Below are 27185 nucleotides of genomic sequence, written 5' to 3'. Positions count from 1 at the left end.
CCACACAAACACTTGAGTATTGACATATTTGACCCTTGACTTTTATCATATCTGGCCCAAAATCGAATCAGTTAATTGCCCTGTCTAACTTTACCTTTGTACCAAGTTTGATGAAATTCTGTCCAATATTTCTTGAGTTAGGGCGTAAACAGTAAAATTTCGGAGTTTGACCTTGACCCTTGACCTTTATCACATCTGGCCCAAAATCTAATGACTTAATTGCCCTGTCTTACTTTACCTTTTTACCAAGTTTCATGAAATTCTACAATTTGCTTCTTGAGTTATCACGTAAACGAAAATCCGCACGAACGGACGGACAACCCGGAAACATAATGCCTCCGGCACCCTTGGTGCAGAGGCATAAAAATGTATTGGGCTTGATATGTTCTCGTGAATCAGGCATTACATGTCAGGTATGCGCTCTTCCGAATGCCTTTCTCGTTGATTGCTGCATTGCATTCGGCCTCTGGAACCTTCTGAACCCTGCCTGCTTCCTTATTTTCAATAACCAATGTGTTGTAGTGTATTGATCATTGTAAATGGGTTTGTGCCGTGTTTTATAAGCATTTTTCTTCTTACTTTTCTCATCAAAATGCCCCCACATCCTCTTGTTCGCATTCACAACTGCATGTACTCTAGGCATTGTCACATGACTTCAGTAATTTATCATTGTCTATTTTATTCCATTTGTCCTGAACCATCTCCCAGAGCATTCCTAGATTGTTTGTACCTTTCATCTTCACTTTTCTGTCGACCTTATCTTAAAACATTTTAATCGGGTTAAGGTCTGGGGATTGGAATAGGTCGGGCCATCCATTTCAACCACCGAAGTTTCTCTTTCAGGTATCTCAGCTTTCATCTGGTTGTGGTTTTTGGATGATCATGTCGAAAAACAAATCTCTCACTCACAAATCTCCTTTCTTAATGAAGGTATTCTGAGGTGATGAAGAATGGAATTATATTTTCTTTCACAAATGGTGCTTCTATCACCACCAAATCTCCCTCTGTGCACCAGCAAAACACAACACCTTCAGGTCACTACCTTGTCTAATTACTTGGCACAACCATTATTGGGGATGCCTCTTTGTGGTGATTGTACCCACCCCTCCTCCCATCCCCCCCCCCACCCTCCTGCTAATGCAAGTCTGGGGGCAAATCATCCCCACTCTACCCTGCTGCCTGGATTTGTCAGGGCAGCACAGCCACGGTCAGAGCACTGTTCGTTCCCATGGACAGCTCTGTGTCTCTTTCTCTGTCCCTGTCTCTCACTTTATGAAGGCAGGGGTACAGCGGTACACCATCTTGGATATGGAGTATCACTCCTGGGAGATCAATCAGCTGTCTCCATGCCAGGGGCCTGTTCGAGAGAACTGTCCAGCAGACCAGCACTCAATAATAACATTCGGCCAATCTCTCACCTGGATTTCTTCTTGCATTGTATTTGCTCTTGGAGTTGAAAAGATTGTTTTTCGATCCCATCTTTATGCTTTTGTGTCCATTGTCGACATTTCTGATGTTTGCTCATTTCAACAATAGTTTTCAAGTTGCATCTCTCCTTGTCATGGCAGCTTCTGAGAGCAGTTTCCTCACTATTTCCTTTGAAATGGTGACATTTGATATTGGATTAAATCAGAAACAAGTTTAGTGCTTGTGAAGAAATGGTCAGCCTTCGACTTCCGAATAATTGATCTGTCTTCTCACTCAGTTATGTTCCTCTTTTGGCCTTGATCACTTTTGTTCATGAAGTCACCAGTTTCAGTATTTGTTTAATGTGATTCACACTGGGTTGCATGAAACGTTCATCTTCCTTTCAATATCCTTCTTTGAGAAGTGCAACGATGACTACACAGTCATCATGTTCTTACTCCGAAGGTGGAGCCATGGTAGTTCCATTATAAGTAAATACGACATTTCATAGGAAATACGACTATGGAAGTGGCAGGAAGTGTGGGTGTCTGACCAGCGCAAACAACGAGACAATTCGTCCTTTCCAGTGCTTGAGCAAGCAAACGTGTGGTGCGTGTGTGGGTGTGAGCAGTGCCGACAACAAGTGAGGCATGGATCGGTCACCAACGTGTGAGGTGCGGGTCAGTCACCAACGGACCGTGTGAGACACTGGACGTCACCAGTTTCGTGAAGTGTGAGGAGCTGCCCGTGTCGCAGCACCAGGGTCTAAACCCACGACAGACGATCTCGGTGCCCTCCCAGACGTTGACTGGCGTTCAAGGCTGTTCGCGAGATGGTGCACGGCAAGGCTGGGTGCTGGCGACGGACGTGACATGCATGCACACATTTCAGGACGTTTTCACTTCACGGACAACTACTCTCTGGTGAGCGAGATGACTCTTCTCCCCCCCCCCCCCACCCCCGAATGATCTGCAGGGTACCCTTGTCTGTGTTTAGCTGTAAGTCAACCCCCGATAAGCATCTGCTCTGTCTCTTTCCTGGCATTTTGATTGATTTTGCCTGAGTAATTATTCATTTCAGTTGCTTTGAAACTTATTCATTTATTCACCTCAGAAAATAAAAAGTTCTTATTTCTTTATTTTATTATTAATGAATCATTTGTCGACTTCCAACCTTCCGTGTTTGTCCTTTCCTTCCATTGGTGTAGCATTGTCCGAACCGAGATAGACTGGGAGGTAATTAACACAGATTTGACCAAAAACATTCGGCACACACCAGCGGTTAAAACGCTCAGCCGCCTTAATTAAAATCTAATCAGATAATATTGGTGCTTTGCCGAGGGCGCGCTCCCTGCTCAGGCAACCGCGTGACCTCTAGTTAAACAGCATAATTAGACGGTGGACACTGGAACTCATGGTTAACTGGGTGGTGTTCGTGGTTTTAAAACAACCCACCGTTCCACAACGTTAATTGTGAGCGGTGGCCCCAGGTCCAGCTCTTCCGAGGACAACCCGGGATTAATCATCCCCCTGAGTGACAAGCTGGTGTCTCGGTGCCCGTGGCGGCAACAATACTTTAATTTGTTTCACACTTTTTTTGGTTACTACAGAATTGCATATGTGTTATTTCATCGCTTTGATGTCTTCATCATTATTCTAATGTAGAAAATCGTAAAAACAAAGAAAAACCCTTCCACGAGTTGGTTTGTCCAGACTTTTGACTGGTTGTGTGTATGTGTGTTGTGTCGTCGTTGTCGTTGTCGTCTTTGTGGTTGTGGTTGTGTTGTGTATGTGTGTGTGTGTGTATATATATATATATATATATATATATATATATATATATATATATATATATATATATATATATATATATATATATATATATATATATATATATATATATATATATATATATATATATATATATATATATATATATATATATATATATATATATATATATATATATATATATATATATATATATATATATATATATATATATATATATATATATATATATATATATATATATATATATATATATATATATATATATATATATATATATATAGTTACGAATTTGGGAATTCAATTGCACACAACATTCAGGTTCCTTTAGTCAGTTATGTCGATAAGTGCTTGTTCCCGAGATAGATCACCTTCCATTGTTTAATGGGCAGAAATCGATTAAGTGCACTGAGTGATTTAATTTAATAGTTAGTGAGCGATCACAACACAAAGGAAGACGCCCCTCCCCCTCTTCTGCGAAGAGGAAGAAGAGCCCTCCCGTCCCGTGATTCATGACGTCAACAACTCCTTCCCACCCGTGGTTGAGCGGGGGATGGAGCACGAGGGCATGAGTCACGCCGGGAGCGGGGGAGGGGGCCGATAAGAATAAATCAGACACGCTCTGCTTTGTTTGGGCTGGCGTTGTTCAGTAGAGCTTTGGCTTCTGATTGGCTCGGGTTAGGGTTGAGGCTTTTTGAAGGCTTTTTCCTTCGGCTTGGCTTTTATCAGGCCTTTGAGTTCTGCTTGGCGAGGGTTGAGACTTGGTTCAGTGATCTTCGGTTCTGCTTGGTGAGGTGGAGGCTTTTGGGAGAGCTTTTTTCTTTGGCTTGGCTTTTCAGCAGGCCTTCGGGTTCTGCTTGGCTCGGTTCACTTCTTGGGCTCTGGCTTGGTTCGTCGAAGAGAGTCGGCTTTGTCCATCGGAAGAGAGTTGAGCTGGTTGCTCGGCTCGGAGTTCGAGGTTCGTGTTGTGAGAGGCTTTGTTCATCAGAAGAGAGTTGAGCTGGTTGCTTGGCTGGCTCTTCTTGGTTCGTGGAGCTCTTTGTTCTCCACTTGGTTCCCTGCTTGGTGCGACTCATCGGCCTCATCTTGGAGGTGGTTCTTCGAGGAAGCGACACATCGACGGGAAGGATCGGCGCCTCGTCTCACCAGCACAGGTTCGGAAGCGCGAGAGGATTCGCTGGAGCTCGGGAAGGATCACGGCGATTGGATCCAGCTCGCTCTCACTGGAGCCCGGGTCCGAACAGCTTGAAGACCACACGAGGTGGAGAGGTTCGAGATAGGTTCTGGGTTTCAGCTCATCTGTCCTCTGAGCTGGAGTCCGTTATTAAAGGCATCAGCCACCATTTCTTGGGTGTGTGTGTGTGTGCGTATGTGTGTCCGTGGGCCCGTCTAATAAGTAGGAAACTGTTAAGTGCTTTGTGTGCTGTAAATGATTGCATTGCATTTCATATAGTCGGTATTGTTCTGCTCTTACGTGCTTCCCGAGTTCCCCATTATTATTAATAAATACCCCAATTGTGAAATGTTTTCAGATCGTCGCGTCGATTCTTTCATTGACTGAGCATTTCGTGTGTTGGTAGTGAGAAAGCTGTTGGTTTGCCGTAATCGGGGGACATTCGGATCAACGGTTCTCGGCGAGTAAGCCGCTCGGAATCGTGCACGGGACAGGCTCACTTAAGCAGCTTGTTCCATACGAGTTCCGTCGAGGGTGGAATACCCAGGTAGTTGGAACACGTGGGTATTTAGGTAAACTGAAAATTGGCAATCGACCCTACCCCACGTGGTCTGCCCATTGGCGTATTTCGGTTCTTGCACAAGGACCCGTCGGCCTCGGAGTTATCCGGGCAGCGATCTATATTCCGGGCGATCGGTCGGGCCGACTCGACTTGCGGCTCCGTCAGAGCGGTCGGCTCGCGGCTGACCCCCAGCACCGTAACAATATATATATATATATATATATATATATATATATATATATATATATATATATATATATATTGTTGCGGTCTTCGCGCCCGCCGGCGTGCGACGGCCACGTAACTCGAATCGCAGCACGTCGCCCACCGGACGGACAATCCAGTCGTGACCCTCTCGGACTAACGCCGGGAACCAGTCACGGGTGGACCTTTCGGTCTCACCGCGATCGAGCCAATCAGCCCCCCGCGTGGGATAGGGTTGCTCGCCAAATTCGAACTACCTAAGTACCCACGCGGAGGGTAGACCGGGCGATCGCACCTCGCCGCAGGTCGACTTCGGACACGGGCCACTTAAGCGACCCGTTCCGTTCTATCAGAATAACCGAGCGGTGTTATCGTCGACCTCGACGGTTCGATTAATTATCGGGCGTATTCAGCCCACTACCAACCCTTTACGTGAAGCAAGATGGGGATTCAATGGGGGAAAAGACGAAGCGAAGCGGGAGAACAGTTCAACAATAAAGCACGTTTATTCTCGGCACACGGGAAGCACACAAATACAATTCCACCAAATGCACACAAAAAAGAAAACACAATTCCATTTACACAAAAAGCAAACATAAAAGTGAAAACACAGTGCAGAGCTAATTCCGACTACCGAGCACACGGCAACACTTATACAATTCTACTTCACAGACGGCGCCGACAACACATACCCAAAACCAAGGAAAAGAAATACCCTCAAGAATGAGGTAGGCCTGGGGCCGAGACCTGGTCGGGCCTACCCGTCTGGTGATGAGACGCGGAGCGGCGATGGCCCCGCAACCCGCGGGCCTCGTGGGCAGTGCCTGGCAGGGGGTGGGAACGGGGCCCCCTTGGTCGCACTATCTCAGCGCGGGGGGGGGGAAACAGGAGGGGGGTTGCTGATGCTCGGGGCATAGAGGATCTTTATTATATGCGACGAGCGTCTCCACCTCGGCCAGGTCGCGCTGTCGGCCTCCCAGGAGTGCAGCTCCCTGCACGACGCGAGCACCCCCTCGTCCGCCCTCGCCGCCTCTCCACAGCTCGTCCCCTCCGTTCCGACTCTCCTTCGCCTCGTTCCGACCTTTACGACTCCCTTCTTCCTCGTTCCGACTTTTTACTCCTCGTTCTCGTTCTGCTGACTCTTTCACTTCTTGCGACTCCTTCGTTCCGACTTTTACCACTGCTTTGACCTTTCACCTCGCTCCCCATTGGCCCGAGAAAAAGTGGGCGTGAAGGCTTTTTGATCCACAAATTTGCATATATCGATCGTTCTGGAGGCGGGGCCAAATCGCCCCTCGCTCACCGATTGGACGGCAAAAAGTGGGCGTGTGTCGTTTTTGATCCGTTTTTGAAGCAGAAAATCCGTGATTTTGTACACGCTGTTCAACGTGCGCCCTACACGAGTCCAGCATCGGTGCCCATGAGTGGCGCGAGATGACGGTGATGCGATGGTGGCGAGTTGTGACGGTAAAGGTCGTGGCGGTTGTGGTGAAGCGGCGTTGTGGTTGGTGGTTGTTGTTGTGGTTGTGATCATGGCGGTTGGTCCAAAATAAAGATAGTAAAAGAAAACGGCTATCCTGAAGAGTCGCAGCACGTATAAATGACATGTATTCCCACTAGACAACGGGTTTGGGCCTAACTACACATGCACTTACCGAGATACCTCACCTAAGGGACCTGAATGGTGGTTTGCGAATCTGGTAACCACAACACTACCCCCTTCCCTTTTTACAGACTCGTCCCGAGTCGTCAAATTTTCGTGTGCCATCATGTGTAGTTTTCCCCTAGTACATTTTACCTACGGATCCCTGAGTGCGACATTCATGGTATTCGTGTCCCCAAAATAAATAACCTGAGGGCTGCGTAACTACCTAAACAAACTCACTCACACGGACGACTTAAATAAAATTGCCGGCGCTAAGACATACATGCCGGGGGCGCACTCATATGTACAGTACATCTTACCTTAACTTACAAATCTTACACTAAACCATGGCCCAGGATCATTGAACTCTGCAAAGAAAAGCAGTTAGCAGGGAGCCAGGCTGCTCACATGCAGTCTCTGACTCAAACAATGCAGGTGACAGGGAACGTGGCTGGCTGCTCACACGCAGTCCAAGGCCTTCCCTTTTGAACTGAACTCAGTGAACCACAACGGTGCATGGGCTGCACAACGCAGTCTCCGTGCCAGCTCAAGTGGCACACGCAATGAGCACAACGAATGGATGCATGGACACAAACACGGTGCACGGGCCGCCACTGCAGGCCCGTGTTGTAGCTGCCAACAGGGCAGTTCTTGCAGCTTGCAAACTGTTGCTTTCAGATCCTGGCGCACATGGAAACGAACAGGGGGGGGCAAAGCAAAAATTGAACGGGGGCTGGTGAACAGGGGCAGTGGGCATGGCATGGCAAAGGCAGCAGGCAAACACAGCCCGCAGAAGAAGGCCGCTGCAGGCAAACACAGCCGGCAGATGAACTGGCCGGCACAGGCCTTGAAGAAAAACAGCCAGCAGATGAACTGGCCGGCACAGGCCTTGAAGCAAACACGGCCAGCCGATGGCACAGGCCTTGCAGCAAAACAACAGCTGCCGATGAAGTTGGCCGGCCTCCGCCTTGAAGCAAAACACGGCCAGCCGATGAAGTTGGCCAGCTCTTGCCGTTCAGTGGAGGTTGGTGGAGGGAGTGCGGTGGTGCTGGCCACTTGGAAGGCGGGCTTGGACCTACCTACCTGTCTCCCTCCCACCTATCGCCTTTGCCTGTCACTGTACATACCCACTCCCTTAATTTGTCCAAACCCCAATTTAGCCCCAACTTATTTATTTATTTATTTATTTATTTTTACTTTTATGTTTACTTCCCCTCTATAAATCGTCCCCTAACCCCCTTTATCGTCCTTGTTCGGCTACCCTATCCTGTCACCTAGCCTACTCCCAACCCCTACGTTCCCTTCCCGGAGGGGAACAAGGGAGAGCTAGCGTCCTGTGCCGAGGCCCAACGAAGCCTCAGAATGGCCTCCCCAGAGTTCGGCGATCTAACCCAAAGTGGGTCCAGCGGCCCACAACGAGAGCGAGGGGATGGATGGTGCGGAGGGGTACATCTCCTAATCTACCCTAACCATTTAACTGTTAAACTACCCCGGGGCTTTCAACAAGCGCCTCTCGCTTAAACTATTGGTTCTATCAACCCAGATTCCCGTCGCCTGTGTTGGTGTCCTCACAATTTCGGGCCTCACCCCCCAATTTTCTCTCCGTGCCCTCACACGGTCTCCTGGCTGGGACACGTGGCTCCCTTTGGCAGGCACGACCCTCTGCCGAATCTCCCGCTATGGCACCCCCGGGCACTACACTGCCTCCGAGCCTACCAGCTCCCTAACACCGGGGAGTGCCCCCCATGGCACCTCCCCTGAAACGCACACGTGGCAGGCCGGCCTCCCGGGCCCCTTTCCGAGGGTCACCCGTGCCCACTGCACTGCCCACGCGGCTAATGGCGCCCCGGGCCCCCGCACCAAGCAGGCGCACCCGTGCCCACTACTCTATCCCGGCCCCCCATGGGCCCTTGGCCTACCACGGCCGACTAGCCTGGTGCCCGGGGTACCCACTCAGCGATACTCACCTTTCGCAGCCACGCTCCCAAGCCCGTCAACAGGGCTCCTGCACCCCTCCAAATGGGTTTCGAGCCTACACTCCCACCAACAACAAAACGACCTCCATTTTTCAATTTGACTAACCCAGCTAACTCACTCTACACTGACCCCAGGGTCCCTTGGGCGGGAGTCACTCCTCCCCCCAATCACTCATCGCACCATGCATTCCCCATTCACTCCATACACACAGACCCGCTGGCCTCACTCACTCACCAAGCACATGCCTCACAACTCACCAACTTTTCAACACACACACCGCTGAACTCTGCCATCCTTCTAACTGCATCCCCTAACTAACTCGTGCTCCCACGTCGTCCCTTACACTACAGCACGTTCCTTTTAACACTACGTAGCTAAACTACGTCAACTCTACACACTCACCAGTCTGTCTGTCTCCTAACTCAAAAAATTCATTTTATTTCCCAACCTAAAGCTCACTAAATCCCTCTAACTAATCCATTCCACGGACTCCATGAGGACTTACCCCTGCCCCATGAAGTCGGTCTAACTAAACTAACCCTTCCCCCTAACTAGTTTCCATCCTGTGCCCAGGTAAGGGGGTCTTTCACCCCTTGCCCAGGAATCCTGTACACCCGAAAGTGAGGCTTGTTTTTCCCTTTTTTTTTTTTCATGCGCAGCACCTGCGCGGCAACTCAGAGCTCGCGCACTTTGCACCTGCCCGTGACGTCATGCAGCTGCACGTGTTCCTCGTCCCTCCTTGGACGGGACCATCCGGCAGAGATACCCCTCCTGCCGGATTCCAACCCCACGTGCAGCCATGACGTCACCGTGCGCATAAAAAAAAACACAAGCCACACGTCTCGAGGGGTTCCCCACGCGAACACATGTGCTTTGCCCGTTGGAGCTTAACACACGATCGCGTGGAGAACCCGTCCGGTCCAAATCCATTTACCTGCCTAAACTTTGTCCGTCCGCGGGATCGGCAAATCCACCGCGTGCGTTTCCGGACCGGGACTTCACTCTCGCAAGCGAGCACGTGGTGGTCTCGTGCGTTGCACAGCACGAACCGCGTGCTCACTGCTGGGTGAACCCGGCACGGTCCTCGAAACAACTACAGCCGCTACTCGGCTTTCGTTCCTTACATGTCTCCGTCGTCGCCTCCATTCAACCCACGCACACCTGCGTGTTACGACGCACACAGTCCACACCATTAAACTCACACCGGGAGACGCGGCTGCGTGCTCCCGCATGCCAACCGACATCTCCCTCTCATACCGCTCTCTCACACACACGGTCTCCCTGGCACATAGCGACCTTGCACACGGCCGTTCACTCACGCGTGCCTCACTACTCACACAAACCATACTACTCACACGTGGTGCTCCATTCACTCGCGCGGGGGCACTCACCCGCGGTGCCTCACCCACGCACGCGAGGGCACTCAACCGCTGTGCCTCATCCACACACCGTGCCTCACTCATACACGCGGGGGCACTAACCCGCGGTGCCTCACTCACACACCGTGCCTCATCCACACACGGCGTGCTGGGAAGCACGTACTCCGGCACCATCGCCACCACACCACTCACACGTGGTGCCTCACTCATACTGGCCGTTTCACTCACACACACGGCCTCACTCACACACGGTTCCTCACCCACGCACGGCGTGCTGGGAAGCACGTACTCCGGCACCATCGCCACCACACCACTCACACACGGGGTCGCTTCCACACACGGGGACGCACTCACACCTTGCACCACACACACAGGGACAACCACACTGGGGATTTGTGTCCCCACAAGGGTCTCCGGGGCCTCTACACCCCCCAAGCTCTCCGTGCACCCGTCCACAGCACTCGTCCCCTCAACCTCGCAAAGCACGACCGAACTCACCTGGTCGTGACTCGCCTCAAGGGGGCATACTCCCTCCCCTCGTTCCTGGAGGAGGCCATCCAGGTGCTCGCACTGGGTCTCTACACGCTCCGCGAGCTCACCCCCATTATCCTCCACTACCTCCGTTTGTGCGTGCGCGTCACTTACCCCGTCTTCATCGTGTAGTCTTCCCTCTATCGTTCCCATCTCCCGTGTCTCTGCCAACTCTTCACCCTTTACCTCCCTTGTCTCAACTATTATTTCCGTTGTCGTCACCTCGTGTCTCGTCTCACACGTTTTGGTCTCCCCATTTAATTTTTCCCTTTCGGTCATCGTCACGACCCTCGCCCAACACGTTCCACGAATTATTTTTTCACCCGCCTCCACCGCGGGCCTGTCAGCCGTTGCACCCCCACCCAGCTCGTTTGCTCCGACACGTGGAGTCGCCATTCCCAGCTCCCTGGTCACGGCCTTCATGCCCGCCTGCAGGCATCGGCCCATGTTCTGCGTCTCACCCCGCAGCTCTTTCATCTCTTCCTTCATGTTTGTTTCCATTCCGTTCATTTGTTGTGTATTCGCATCCATCTTTTCGTTCATTTGTTGTGTATTCGCATCCATCGTCGTTTTCACTTCATTCATTTGCTTGTTCATGTCTTTCATTTCGTTTTTCATTTCATTTGTATTTGTATCCATCTTTTCTGTCATTGCCGCCAGCATGGCGCATAGCTGGGCCATGTCGGATGCACTCAGCTGAGCCGTTTCGGCAAGGGTTGGGGAAGGGTTTTGGTGGAGAGGGGGGGGGAGGTGTCATACACCGCGGCCGCTGCCGCACCCACCTCGGGCCCTGGGTTCAGTTGGGCGAGTCCGTGCTCCTGCACAATCAACATTTCCTGCTCGGGGATTCCATCCTGGACCATGGACTCTACATTATTACACATATACATTTCTAATACCCCCGGCTCCCGCTCGCCTTGAGACGCCATCTTGCTTCTCGTGAAGGGTTAATTTGCTCGCTCGTAATTTGGAGGGAATCGGGGGTCGCTTCTCTCACCCCTGGACCGATTCCCGTAAATTTAGCCGGAGACAGGAGAGCCCGTTTTCCTGTTCTCCGATACCAGTGCCGCGAGGAGGGCGATGAATTTGTATCGCACGACCTGACACCAGTGTTGCGGTCTTCGCGCCCGCCGGCGTGCGACGGCCACGTAACTCGAATCGCGGCACGTCGCCCACCGGACGGACAATCCAGTCGTGACCCTCTCGGACTAACGCCGGGAACCAGTCACGGGTGGACCTTTCGGTCTCACCGCGATCGAGCCAATCAGCCCCCGCGTGGGATAGGGTTGCTCGCCAAATTCGAACTACCTAAGTACCCACGCGGAGGGTAGACCGGGCGATCGCACCTCGCCGCAGGTCGACTTCGGACACGGGCCACTTAAGCGACCCGTTCCGTTCTATCAGAATAACCGAGCGGTGTTATCGTCGACCTCGACGGTTCGATTAATTATCGGGCGTATTCAGCCCACTACCAACCCTTTACGTGAAGCAAGATGGGGATTCAATGGGGGAAAAGACGAAGCGAAGCGGGAGAACAGTTCAACAATAAAGCACGTTTATTCTCGGCACACGGGAAGCACACAAATACAATTCCACCAAATGCACACAAAAAAGAAAACACAATTCCATTTACACAAAAAGCAAACATAAAAGTGAAAACACAGTGCAGAGCTAATTCCGACTACCGAGCACACGGCAACACTTATACAATTCTACTTCACAGACGGCGCCGACAACACATACCCAAAACCAAGGAAAAGAAATACCCTCAAGAATGAGGTAGGCCTGGGGCCGAGACCTGGTCGGGCCTACCCGTCTGGTGATGAGACGCGGAGCGGCGATGGCCCCGCAACCCGCGGGCCTCGTGGGCAGTGCCTGGCAGGGGTGGGAACGGGGCCCCCTTGGTCGCACTATCTCAGCGCGGGGGGGGGAAACAGGAGGGGGTTGCTGATGCTCGGGGCATAGAGGATCTTTATTATATGCGACGAGCGTCTCCACCTCGGCCAGGTCGCGCTGTCGGCCTCCCAGGAGTGCAGCTCCCTGCACGACGCGAGCACCCCCTCGTCCGCCCTCGCCGCCTCTCCACAGCTCGTCCCCTCCGTTCCGACTCTCCTTCGCCTCGTTCCGACCTTTACGACTCCCTTCTTCCTCGTTCCGACTTTTTACTCCTCGTTCTCGTTCTGCTGACTCTTTCACTTCTTGCGACTCCTTCGTTCCGACTTTTACCACTGCTTTGACCTTTCACCTCGCTCCCCATTGGCCCGAGAAAAAGTGGGCGTGAAGGCTTTTTGATCCACAAATTTGCATATATCGATCGTTCTGGAGGCGGGGCCAAATCGCCCCTCGCTCACCGATTGGACGGCAAAAAGTGGGCGTGTGTCGTTTTTGATCCGTTTTTGAAGCAGAAAATCCGTGATTTTGTACACGCTGTTCAACGTGCGCCCTACACGAGTCCAGCATCGGTGCCCATGAGTGGCGCTCGAGCTGTGAGTGGAGGCTTCTTCCTCTTCTTCCTCTTCTTCTTGGTTCGTGGAGCTTTTCGTTCTCCATTTTGTTTCCCAGCTTGGTGTGACTCGTCGGCCTCTTCTTGGAGTTGGATCCTTGGGGAAGCGACGATCGACAGGAAGGATCGCCGCCTCGTCTCACCGGCACGCGTTGAGAAGCGTGGGAGGATTCGCGGGAGCTCGGGAAGGATCACGGCGATTTGGATCCAGCCCGCTCTCGCTGGAGGCCGCGTCCGGACAAGTTGTAGACCACACGAGGTGGAAAGGTTCGAGTCAAGCTCTGAGTTTCAGCTCACCTGTCCTCCAAGCTGAAGCTCGTGATTAAAGGCCTCACCCACCCACAGTACAACATCCACATTATCAACACACTCTCCTCGCTCGTCAGCACATTCCCATTTGCGTCCTTTATCACCCTAACCTGCAGCACATCCTTCCCAGCTCGGTCCCTCTGTCTTGCCAATCGGTATAAATCCTATTCCCCTTCTTTTGTATCTAACTTCTCATACAGCTCGTCATATGCCTTTTCCTTGGCCTTTGCCCACCTCCCTCTTTGCCTTTCGCTGCCACTCCTTGTACTCCTGCCTAATGTCTTCATCTCTCTGACTATCCCACTTCTTTTTCGCCAACCCCTTCGTCCTTATACTTTCCTGTACTTCCTTGTTCCACCACCAAGTCTGCTTATCTTCCTTCCTCTGTCCAGATGTCACACCAAGTACCTTCCAAGCTATCTACCTCACAACTTCTGCTGTAGTTGCCCAATCATCCCACACATCTTTACCACCATCCAACACCTGTCTCACCTCCTCCCTAAATTCCACGCAACAGTCTTCCTCCTTCAGCTTCCACCATCTGGTCCTTGGTTCAGCCCTCACTCTCTTCCTCAACCTCATCTCCAAAATCATCCGACAGACCACCAATCGATGCTGTCGAGCAACACTCTCCCCTGCCACCACCTTACAGTCTCTAATCTCTTTCAGGTTGCATCTCCTGCTTAAGATGTAATCCACCTGTGTGCACTTTCCTCCACTCTTGTATGTCACCCTGTGTTCCTCCTTCTTCTTGAAATACGTATTTACCACTGCCATTTCTATTCTTTTTGCAAACTCCACCACCATTTGCCCTTCCACATTTCTCTTGTTGAGACCGTACCTCCCCATCACCTCCTCATCCTCTCTCTTCCCTTCCCCAACATGCCCATTGAAATCTGCTCCAATCACCACTCTTTCATCCTTGGATACACTCTCCACCACATTCATCAAACTCACTCCAGAAATCTTCTTTATATTCCATCTCACACCCCATATGTGGGGCATATGCACTGATGACATTCATCATCACCCCTTCAATTTCCAACTTCACACTCATCACTCGGTCAGACACTCTCCTCACCTCCAATATCCTCTTGACATAATCTTCCTTCAGGATTACCCCGACACCATTTCTCCTCCCATCCACACAATGGTAGAACAGTTTGAAACCACCTCCAATGCTCCGAGCCTTACTCCCCATCCACTTGGTCTCTTGTACACACAGTATGTCCACCTTTCTTCTCTCCATCATATCAGTCAACTCTCGCCCTCTGCCAGTCATCGTCCCAACTTTCCAACTTTCCAACTTTCAGAGTTCCAACTTTCACCTCCAGACTTCTACCCTTCCCGCTCTCCCACTGCCTCCGGACTCGCCTTCCCCGTCTCCTTCTCCTCATTTGCCCAGCAGTAGCACAATTTCCACTGGTACCCTGCTGACCACCGGTACCGGTGACGGTCGTTGGTAACCCGGGCCTCGACCGATCCGGTATGGAAATTCGTTTTGTTGTCCGCATAATGATTTGGCATAGGTTTTTTATGCCGGATGCCCTTCCTGACGCAACCCTGGTCACCTCTTACGACACACAGTGATATGGTACACCTATTCTAACCGGGACATACACCGGGCCCAGTTACACCGGTACTCATTTTGCCGACCTCGGAAGGATGACAGGCTGAGTCAACCCCCTGGTGTTGTACGACTTGGTATATATATGTATAGTTGTATATGTTTCTATACATATATATATATATATATATATATATATATATATATATATATATATATATATATATATATATATATATATATATATATATATATATATATATATACAGTGGGGAGAACAAGTATTTGATACACTGCCGATTTTGCAGGTTTTCCCACTTACAAAGCACGTAGAGGTCTGTAATTTTTACCATAGGTACACTTCAACTGTGAAAGATAGAATCTAAAATAAAAATCTTGAAAATCACATTGTATGATTTTTAAATAATTAATTTGCATTTTATTGCATGAAATAAGTATTTGATACATCAGAAAAACAGAATTTAATATTTGGTACAGAAACCTTTGTTTGCAATTACAGAGATCAGATGTTTCCTGTAGTTCTTAACCAGGTTTGCACAGACTGCAGCAGGGATTTTGGCCCACTCCTCCATACAGATCTTCTCCAGATCCTTCAGGTTTCAGGGCTGTCGCTGGGCAACACAGACTTTCAGCTCCCTCCAAAGATTTTGTATTGGGTTCAGGTCTGGAGACTGGCTCGGCCACTCCAGGACCTTGAGATGCTTCTTACGGAGCCACTCCTTAGTTTCCCTGGCTGTGTGTTTCGGGTCGTTGTCATGCTGGAAGACCCAGCCATGCCCCATCTTCAATGCTCTTGTTGAGGGAAGGAGGTTTTTGGCCAAAATCTCGTGATACATGGCCCCATCCATCCTCCCCTCAATACGGTGCAGTCGTCCTGTCCCCTTGGCAGAAAAGCATCCCCAAAGAATGATGTTTCCACCTCCATGCTTCACAGTTGGGATGGTGTTCTTGGGGTTGTACTCATCCTTCTTCTTCCTCCAAACACGGCAAGTGGAGTTTCAACCAAAAAAGTCTATTTTGGTCTCATCAGACCACATGACCTTCTCCCATTCATCCTCTGGATCATCCAGATGGTCATTGGCAAACTTCAGACAGGCCTGGACATGCGCTGGCTTGAGCAGAGGGACCTTGCGTGCACTGCAGGATTTTTATCCATGACGGCATAGTGTGTTACTGATGGTTTATTTTGATACTGTGGTCCCAGCTCTCTTCAGGTCATTGACCAGGTCCTGCCGTGTAGTTCTGGGCTGATCCCTCACCTTTCTCATGATCATTGAGGCTCCACGAGGTGAGATCTTGCATGGAGCCCCAGACCGAGGGAGATTGACTGTTATCTTGAACTTCTTTCATTTTCTAATAATTGCGCCAACAGTTGTTGCCTTCTCACCAAGCTGCTTGCCTATTGTCCTGTCGCCCATCCCAACCTTGTGCAAGACTACAATTTTGTCCCTGATGTCCTAAGACAGCTCTCTGGTCTTTTTTTTTTTTTTTTTTTTTTTTTGTATACCTTGGTCGAGGCTCGTATGAGAGCGAACACACAACTCACAGCAAGGAGGCATGAGACAAGAGGGGCGGGAGTGGAAGGGACAAAACATTGGGGAACAGACACAGGTGAACTGTGGAAGGGAGAGGGATGGGGATGGGACGGGGAACATGGCGAAGAGAAGATGGACATTACAGGGACTTTCAGGAAGGAAAGCAGGAGAATTGAAGGAAGTGGGCTTGGGTGGATTATCGGGGGTAGAAAAGATCGAGGATTTGGATGGGGGAAGATAAGAGGTGGTGGTGAACAGCTGTTTTGAAAGCCTGGAGGGAAGAATGGGAAAGAATCTCACTTTCAAAGTGTTTTCACTTTCAAAATTTCACTCTCAAAGCAACCATCCCACTCTTCTCCCTCCAAGCCTCCCTCTCACCTCTTTCAAAAATTCCCCCCTCACCTTTCTCCCACCTTTCATCCCCCTCACTCTTCCTTCTCTAAGTTGCCCCCCCTCTCATCCACCAACCTGCCTCCCTCCACTGCCCTCTCACCTCCATCTCTTCACTCCACCTCCTCAAATACTCAACTGCCATCTTCCTTGTCTCTTGTCCCCCCTCTCTCCCAGCACCACAGAGCCTTTTCTCCTCCTCATTCGGCCCCCTCCCCTCGCTATTCTGCAATACCCCACACACCTTCAGCAACCCTCCTTACCTCCCCCTCGTCCCTCGTCCTACCCTCCCCCGCCCCCTCCACCTCCTGCACCCAAAGCCTCCTCCCCTACCTCTTCATTAAAAGTGTGGACCTCAAATATCCGGGGCCTTCGCTCAAACCTTTCAGATCTTTCCATGCAGGTTGCCACTGACAAACCAGACATTATCTGCCTAACAGAAACTTTCCTCTCCCAAGACGTGTCTGACTCCCAAGTATCTCTCCCTGGTTACTCCCTCTTACGGTATGACAGACCTGAGCCTCGTCCTGGTGGAGGTGTTGCTCTCTTCATCAAAGACTCTATTCCTCACTCTCCCTGCACTGCTCTCACTCCCCCACACCCCCAGGAATACCTCTGGCTTCGGCTTCCCCTCCACTCCCACCTCATGTTTATATGTGTACTGTACCGTCCACCGAACAGTGATGACTCCATCTACACCTCACTCTCCGAAAACATGGACCATCTTCTATCTTCTCATCCAAACTCTCTCTTCCTCTTATGTGGCGACTTCAATTGTCATCACGCCAGTTGGCTAGGTGTGGGTACCTCTCTCACCTGCCATGGGACATCAGCAAAAGCTTTCTGTGACTCATTGGGACTGACTCAATCGGTCAACTTCCCGACCCGGATCTCAACCAATGGTACTCCATCTCTTCTGGATCTGATTTTGACAAATTTCCCTGACAATATCTGCTGCTCTTCCTTCGCTCCAATTGGTTCTTCTGACCACGTCCTTGTTAAAGTGGACATCTCTCTGGCTGTTATCAGAGAACCACCTCACCGCCGTCGAGTCTGGCATTTCACTCAAGCCGACTGGCAGGGTCTCCGAGCAGCCATCAAACTTACAGACTGGTCTCCTATCACTACTTTCTCAAACATCAACTCATCCTGGGAATTCTTTCAAAGAAACTTGCTCTCCCTCATGCACAGATTTATCCCCTCTCGTGTTCAGTTGTCTTACCCTTCCTCCCGCCCTTGGTTTACTGAAGCTTGTGGCGAGGCAGTTGTCCTGAAACAACTTGCCTTTGCCTCATGGAAAGCAAACCCAACTGAGGGCAATCTCAGTTCTTTCCATAAAGCTCGGAACAAGTGTGTATCTACCCTCAGGAGAGCCAGAAAACAACATCTTTCTCATCTCAAGTCTGAACTCTCAAACCTCTCTCCCTCCTCAAAATCCTGGTGGCGTTTAATCAAATCTGTTTCTGGTGTATGTTCCCCCTCCATCCCCTCCCTTACCTCAAATGGCCGCACTGCTGATTCCACACGTGATAAAGCTGAATGTCTAAACTCGGTGTTTGCAGCTAAATCTTGTGTCCCAAACCCATCACTATCTCTACCCACTTTACCCAGTCGCACCCAACTGTCCCTGGACTCTGTATCCTTTTCTCCTGACAAGGTGGAGAGCTTGCTTTCAAACCTCGAGTCAGATTCTGCAACCGGTCCAGACGGCATCAGCCCACGTGTCCTCAAAGCCTGCTCTTCTGCTCTTGCTCACCCTCTCTCTGTTCTATTCACCCTCTCATTTTCCCAAGGTCATCTGCCATCTGCTTGGAAATCTGCTAACATCACTGCCCTGCATAAAAAGGTGCAAAAACAGATCCCTGTAACTATAGACCAATCAGCCTTCTCCCAATCATCAGCAAGGTTATGGAATCCATCATCGCTTCAGACATGAAATCCTTCCTCTCCTCCAATGGCTTGATTTCCAATCATCAATTTGGTTTCAGACCAGGTCACTCTACCCTAGATATGCTGCTACTGCTCTCCCATCAATGGATGGAGGTCCTCAATGCCAGACAGGAAATCCGAGCCGTATCCCTGGACATATCACGTGCTTTTGACACAGTCTGGCACCCTGCCCTACTCACCAAACTCTCTTCCCATGGTATTCAAGGCCATCTCCACTCATGGCTCGCAGACTTCCTCTCCTGTCGCAGTCAACGTGTGGCCCTAAATGGAGTTCTTTCATCCCCTCTTCCTGTGCAGGCTGGAGTTCCTCAAGGTAGCGTTCTGGGCCCTGTTCTTTTCTGGTTTTCATCAATGATCTCTCGGACTCTCTGGAAAATCCTCTATTTCTCTTTGCCGACGACTCCACCCTCTGCCGTACCATCTGTCATCCCTCAGACCGGCAAGCAGCAGCTTCTTCGCTCACTGCAGATCTGGATAAAATCACAAACTGGTCCAACACGTGGAACATGTCTTTCAATCCAGACAAATCTCACACTCTCACTATGTCTCTTCGAAAGGACCGTTTACAAAACCCCCCATCCACTTTCTCAACAATCCTCTGGAAGAAGTCTTTTCTTTCAAGCTTCTGGGTCTCACTATCTGCCATGACCTTTCCTGGGAAAGTCACATTTCCAACCTTGCCTCAAAAGCCAGTCGCCGACTGGGAATCCTCCGTCGTGCAAAGTCCTTCCTCGGCCCTCTTGAGCTCCTGACCACTTACAAAGCTTTTGTCCGTATCCTGATGGAGTACTGCTCTCCCCTCTGGGCTGGTGCTCCTGCCTCCCACCTTTCTCGACTTCACGCTGTCGAAACCAGGGCTTTTAAGATCATTGGCATCTCCCGCAATGAAGCTGAGTCTTTGGGCCTCTCACTCAATCGCCGCAGGTTGGTCGGTGGTCTTTCTGTCTTCTACCGACTCCTCTCCAGCCTTGCCCCCCCTGCTCTCTCTGTGATTTGTCCCAACCACATTTCCACAGGGCGCTCAAGGTCCGCCAACAACCCCCTTCTGGTAAAACTACCAAAATCACGAATCACTGCTCATCTTCACTCTTTCATTCCTCTTTTTTCCCGCCTTTGGAATAAACTTCCTCTCTCTATTCTTTCCCATTCTTCCCTCCAGGCTTTCAAAACAGCTGTTCACCACCACCTCTTATCTTCCCCCATCCAAATCCTCGATCTTTTCTACCCCCGATAATCCACCCAAGCCCATTTCCTTCAATTCTCCTGCTTTCCTTCCTGAAAGTCCCTTTAATGTCCATCTTCCCCTCGCCATGTTCCCCGTCCCATCCCCATCCCTCTCCCTTCCACAGTTCACCTGTGTCTGTTCCCCAATGTTTTGTCCCTTCCACTCCCGCCCCTCTTGTCTCATGCCTCCTTGCTGTGAGTTGTGTGTTAGCTCTCATACGAGCCTCGACCAAGGTATACAAAAAAAAAAAAAAAAAAAAAAAATAAAGAGTGAGGAAGTTTATTCCAAAGGCGGGAAAAAAGAGGAATGAAAGAGTGAAGATGAGCAGTGATTCGTGATTTTGGTAGTTTTACCAGAAGGGGGTTGTTGGCGGACCTTGAGCGCCCTGTGGAAATGTGGTTGGGACAAATCGCAGAGAGAGCAGGGGGGGCAAGGCTGGAGAGGAGTCGGTAGAAGACAGAAAGACCACCGACTAACCTGCGGTGATTGAGTGAGAGGCCCAAAGACTCAGCTTCATTGCGGGAGATGCCGATGATCTTAAATGCCCTGGTTTCGACAGCGTGAAGTCGAGAAAGGTGGGAGGCAGGAGCACCAGCCCAGAGGGGAGAGCAGTACTCCATCAGGCTACGGACAAAAGCTTTGTAAGTGGTCAGGAGCTCAAGAGGGCCGAGGAAGGACTTTGCACGACGGAGGATTCCCAGTCGGCGACTGGCTTTTGAGGCAAGGTTGGAAATGTGACTTTCCCAGGAAAGGTCATGGCAGATAGTGAGACCCAGAAGCTTGAAAGAAAAGACTTCTTCCAGAGGATTGTTGAGAAAGTGGATGGGGGGGTTTTGTAAACGGTCCTTTCGAAGAGACATAGTGAGAGTGTGAGATTTGTCTGGATTGAAAGACTTGCTCATTGTGGAGAGGTTGGAATCTGATTGATTGAGTGTGGACAGCTGTCTTTTATGCAGATAACGAGTTCAAACAGGTGCAGTTAATACAGGTAATGAGTGGAGAATGAGAGGGCTTCTTTAAGACAAAACTAACAGGTCTGTGAGAACCGGAATTCTTACTGGTTGGTCGGTGATCAAACACTTATTTCATGCAATAAAATGCAAATTAATTATTTAAAAATCATACAATGTGATTTTCAGGATTTTTGTTTTCGATTCCGTCTTTCACAGTTGAAGAAAACCGATGATAAAAATTACAGACCTCTACGTGCTTTGTAAGTGGGAAAACCTGCAAAATCGGCAGTGTATCAAATACTTGTTCTCCCCACTGTATATATATATATATATGAGGTGTGTTCAAAAAGTATCCAACCTTAATTTTTCGTGCGTAAACAAATGAAGCTCGGGAGGCATGGTTTGGTGCACGTATGTAGGCGATCCTAATCCGTATGCGTGAATATTTTCCCGCCTGCAGAAGCTGTCAGTCGCCGACAGACCGCTGATGAGTGAGGAAGTGTAAGTGAGCACCGTCGGATCTTTCCTTTTTGACAAAATGATGGAAAAACTTGAACAACGCTACTGCATCAAATTTTGTGTAAAGCTTGGCGATTCCCAAGTGGAAACGATCCGCAAGATTCAACAGGCCTTCGGGAACGAAGCAATGGGCACCACACAGATAAAAGTGGTACCACCGCTTCAAAGATCGTCCCACATCAGTGGAAAGTGAAGCACATTCTGGTAGGCCCTCAACATCCCGAAATGAGATAGTCTTTGACCAAGTGAGGACCCTGCTGATGCAGGATCATCGAATCACGATCAGAGAACTTGCAGACGAGGCGGGCGTCAGCATTGGATCCGTTCATTCCATTGTGACTGAGAATTTGGGCTTAAGGAGAATCTCAGCGAAGTTCGTGCCAAAGCTGCTAACGATCGAGCAGAAGCAACTCCATTTGGAGATCGCACAGGACATGTTGGAGACTGAACAGCGATCCCAACTTCTTCAACACAGTGATCACTGGCGATGAGACCACGGTGATCCGTCATTTTGTCAAAAAAGAAAATCCGACGGCGCTCACTTACACTTCCTCACTCAGCGGCGGTCTGTCGGCGACTGACAGCTTCTGCAGGCGGGAAAATATTCACGCATACGAATTGGGATCGCCTACATACGTGCACCAAACCACGCCTCCCTAGCTTCATTTGCTAACGCACGAAAAATTAAGGTTGGATACTTTTTGAACACACCTTGTATGTATATGTATGTATGTGTGTATATATATATATATATATATATATATATATATATATATATATATATATATATATATATATATATATACACACATGTATATATTTTTTTTCTATATGTATATTTATTTATTGAGATTTGAGATGGTTTGGACATGTGCACAGGAGGGAAACTGAGTATATCGGGAGAAGGATGTTGAAGATGGAGCCGCCAGGCAGGAGGAGAAGAGGAAGGCCAAAGAAGAGGTTCATGGATGCGGTGAGGGCGGACATGCGGGTGGTTGGAGTGACAATGGAAGATGTGGAGGATAGAGCGAAATGGAGACGGTTGATCCGCTGTGGCGACCCCTAACGGGAGCAAGCCGAAAGAGGAAGAAGAAGATTTATTTATTTATATGTATATATTTATTTATATTTGTATATATTTTATTTATATTTATATATATAATTTATGTATTTATTTATATATATATATATATATATGTGTGTCTATATTTATTGTTTTACATGTACATATATATAATATTTGATTATTTTTTGTTAACCCTGCTGTATTTTTGCTGCAATTATTTTCCAATTTAATTTGTGCTTTTGAGCATGAACTATTTGCATGTTCTGGTTTGTTTGTTTTTTTTTTGTTTGTTTGTTTTTTAAATCCTTTTGCTGAGTTTCTGCAATTGACCAAAGGAACAACTTTATTTTTATTTTCAGATTGAGATTTGATGCATAACCAGCATATCCCAGTGCTTTTACATTGTATGTTTTCTGTTGATTTGTTCATTTGCATCTTGTTCTAAATTCATTTGTGCAGTTGAACACTTTGCCCATAAAGTCGAGAATCTGCTCCATTGGGTTGTGTGATTATTTTTGATGGTCTGCAATGGACCTTGGTGGTGTCATCACTGTTGCATGCATGTATTGTTACAAGAACTTACATTAGAATACATGTTCTATGGTTAAATTGGCTTCTGCTTTTCTCTCACGGTTCCCTTTGTTAGGGATCGTTTTGACGCTCTGTTTGCTCAACTTGTGGCTTGTGTTATGTGGAGATGCAAAATTGTGGCCCTGATTTCCAAAATATGCAGTGCTGTGTTTCTGCACATGCCGGATAAACGTTTGGACAAACATTTCCTCTTGCCAGCTTTAGTTTGTGACTCGCCAAGCTATTCAATCTGTTAATTGTTAGCACTATGTTTGAGTGATTCCAATCCTGCTCAATGATATTCGTTATTTTATCTCAAAACAATTGAAGAAGCAAACTGATTTGACAATAAGGAAATGACTTTTAACTGTCAGGGTCCATAAACTCGTTTTGTGTGAATGAAATAACCCCACAGGTATTTGAAAATTCTTTGATATGATGAGGGCTGCACACTGTTGAAGACATCTCCGTGCATTCCATTAGTTATTGGTGTATTATTAGCTGCTAATTTTGGTATTGGTGTGAGCATAGCTTGTTTTGGCGTGTTCAAGTTTTGATGACTCACCTGTGATATTTACATAGTTATTAGTCTCATTGTTTAGTTTGTCACTGGCAATGGTTCCTGACTGAAGTGCAGACTATCAGAGCTGTTTAAGCTCTTCCCTCTCTTGGCTCTGTCCCTCCTCGGTTTCTGCAGGGTGCACATGATCTGCCAGTAACCCCCTTCTTGGTCAACTCCCAAATTCCAGGCTCATTACTCACCTCCACTCATTTGTTCCTCTTTTATCTCGTCTGTGGAACCAGCTTCCCCAGTCTGTTCAGTCCCATTCTTCCCTCCAGGGCTTCAAGACAGCTGTTTACCATGTGATCATGTCATCCCCCTTCCATACTTATGATTTCTTCTACTCCCAAATGACCCCATTCCCAAGCACTCCCTTTTCCAGGTTATTGTGATTTTTTTTCTCCTCCCTCTCCCACACCTCTTTTCATTTGTGAGTTGTCGGTTGGTTTGTTCCTTTTCTGTTTCATCCCCGCTTTCCCCTTCCTCGTGCTGTGTGAAGCTTCATCACCCCCAATGGTCTTTCTCCCCCTTCCCTTGATCTCACTCTCACTCTCACCTTTACTTTGCTGATGGTATTTCCCCTTTTCTTTTTTTCTTCCCATCTTTTCTGCTTGAGCTTTTCCACGAGCCTCGATCATGGATACAAAAAAAACCAACTTGGAATCTCAGGAAGTGCACACAGACATGTCTATGATCACTTCCTTGCCTTATTTTTATTGCAAAGTTGTAAACACAATCAAACCATTGATTTGTAACTGTCAGTGAAGTTCAAATGCAGTATCCCAGTTAATGTCCTTTGTGTGTTCAGCATGGCAGTGGGCAACTGCCAACAGAGACCAAGTAATGGAGCTTCCAGAGTTAACCAAACTAAGAAACTTAGTTGCACATTTTTGGTGTAAGTTTTCAGAACATAAATGAAAACTCGACAACATTAATCCCATGAAACTGTGACTTCGTTGAATATTCATGTGATCACTTTATGTAACACCTACATCATTCAACGTGTTAAGATTTCAAAATCTTCAATAATTATCAATTCGGAACTCAAAATAAAATGTTTTGCAGAAAGCCATATCGTCGAGTATGATTATTTTGAAGGAAAGAGGAGAGGGCGGATCATTGTGGTCTACAGTTGTATCTGCATTTGGGTGTTTCATTGCTGCTGAAACACATACAACCAGTGCTGGACCTGTACATGCGACCTGAGCAGAATGGATTCCGACCCTGTGGAAGCACCGTGCAGTAGATCTTGGCACTGCGCAGTCATAGAAGAAGCACTGATCCATCAGACAGATTTTGCAGTGATTTTTGTTTATTTCCACAAACTTTTGAGAGTGTGTCAAGAGCGTGCATTCCTGAGATCCTAAGTTTGTATAACGTTCCTCAAGCTCTCATCAATGCCATCACTCCTTCGTACCATAACACTATGGCCACTCCCATTACACCAGATGGGTTATTGGGATGTTTGAAACAACCTCCAGGGTACTTCAGGGAGATACTTTGGCTCCTTTTTTCTTTGTCGTCCTTGATTAGGTGCTCCACACCTCCATCCCAACTGAAGAGGATGGTTTTCAGCTGTGTAGAAGAACGAATAGTTGCCACACAGAGGAGATTTTGACTTTTGGGATATGCGAATGACTTAGCCCTTCTTTCATCCTCAGCTGATGGTGGGCAATGCATGTTCACCAACCTGGTGAGAGCAGCGGCCAAAATGGGAGTGTGTATAAACACCACCAAGACGAAGGCACTAACTATCCTATTGGACCTGTATATAAAAATTCACCTATCGCAATGAATTTGGAGTTGAGTGCACTTCCACTCTGAATGGTTTGTTGACTTGGGTAGTTCCATTCCTAATCCACATGATGACTTCCAGCAACGTCGCTTCCTGGCTTGGGGTAGCACTGCAGCATCTAAATCCAGTATTGGACTCTGCTGCTCTGCATGACCAGATTGGAAGCAAGATATTTCATTCTACCGTAGTGTAGAAACAGTATTGTAATACAAGGTGGACAGTTGGATGTTGACCGAGACCTTTCAGCAGGAAATTGATGCTCTACACTCTCACCTTCTTAGAGCGGCCTTCAAGATATATTGGCTGATGCGGATCACTGATGAGCTTTACCAGTGTGCCAAGCTCAAACCAACGAGCCAAGTGTTGCGAGCACAGAGATTGTGGCTAGCTGGACATATTATTTGATCTGAAGGACATTTAACCACTCCAACAGGTGTTGACCTGGCATCCCACGCAGCGGTTGCGTCACGGTCAAGGACGCACCAGGACTTATCTTGATGGACTCTTGTTGGATTGTCACGCCCCTGATCATATCTCAGGAATAGAGCATCTCAGAACATTGGCCAATAATCGGATTATCTGATGTCCCGATTTGAATGTTTCACTTGTACTTTTGTATTTGTACCTGTCTCCTGTACTTACTGTAATCATTGCATTTGATGTTCTTGTTGTTTGTTTATTTATTTATTTATTTATTTATTTGGGTGTTACATGCATCTGTGCTTCCAAATGGTGGATTTACAGCTCGAAAATTGATTGAGAACGTCTTGATTTCTGTCTCTTGTTTTATTGGAGTCGGAGTCAACACTCGTATATGATGTCTTCAGGTACATGGAAGAGAAAATGTGGAAAAATATACCCACCTTGCACATACTCCACAGTTAGAAGCATTTATTCTGTTTTTAGAAAAAAATTATTTCATGTAAATTCGATTTCGAATTTGGTATTACATTCAAGATGTTTTCAACGAGAACGGCACTGGGTGGAGCGCATACCTCCGCCAGGCTGAACCGTTTGTTTTGTACACCACTGATTGGTCCGATCTGCATCTTGACCTGGACTAAAATCGAATTGGCTTGTTCTTGTCATATGTTATCTACAACTTTTTGAAAGCTCCTTTTATCGTACAGTATAGATCGTGCTATATATCATTTTTTTGGCCCCATTTCTCAATGACGAAGAATCGCTTAAAAAAAAATTCTCCTGCATTGGATTCGGATTCGAATCTTAACCAAAATCGAACAAATTCGTCCTTGTCACACACCCAACCTGTCCACCAAAATTCGTCTGAATCTGTTCACAACTTTTTAATATATCGTGCTATATATCCATTTAGCACTATTACTCAAGAGTGAAGAATCACTAAAAATGAAGTCCTATTCAGATCCTGATCTTCACCAAAATCTAATCAATTTGTCCTTGTCACACGACACACACCCAACCAACTTGTCCACCAAATTTCGTCCGAATCCATCTGCAACTTTTTGAGAGATCAAACAGACAGACAATGCTGAAAACAAGCTCCATCCATGTTAGGTGGCGGAAGTAAAG

The sequence above is a fragment of the Eptatretus burgeri genome, chromosome 7 (genome assembly GCF_056783735.1).
Source record: "Eptatretus burgeri isolate ZD-2024b chromosome 7, Ebu_testis_v1, whole genome shotgun sequence".
NCBI lineage: Eukaryota > Metazoa > Chordata > Myxini > Myxiniformes > Myxinidae > Eptatretus > Eptatretus burgeri.
The sequence above is the reverse complement of the archived record's forward strand: the minus strand, read 5'-3'. Positions refer to the sequence as shown.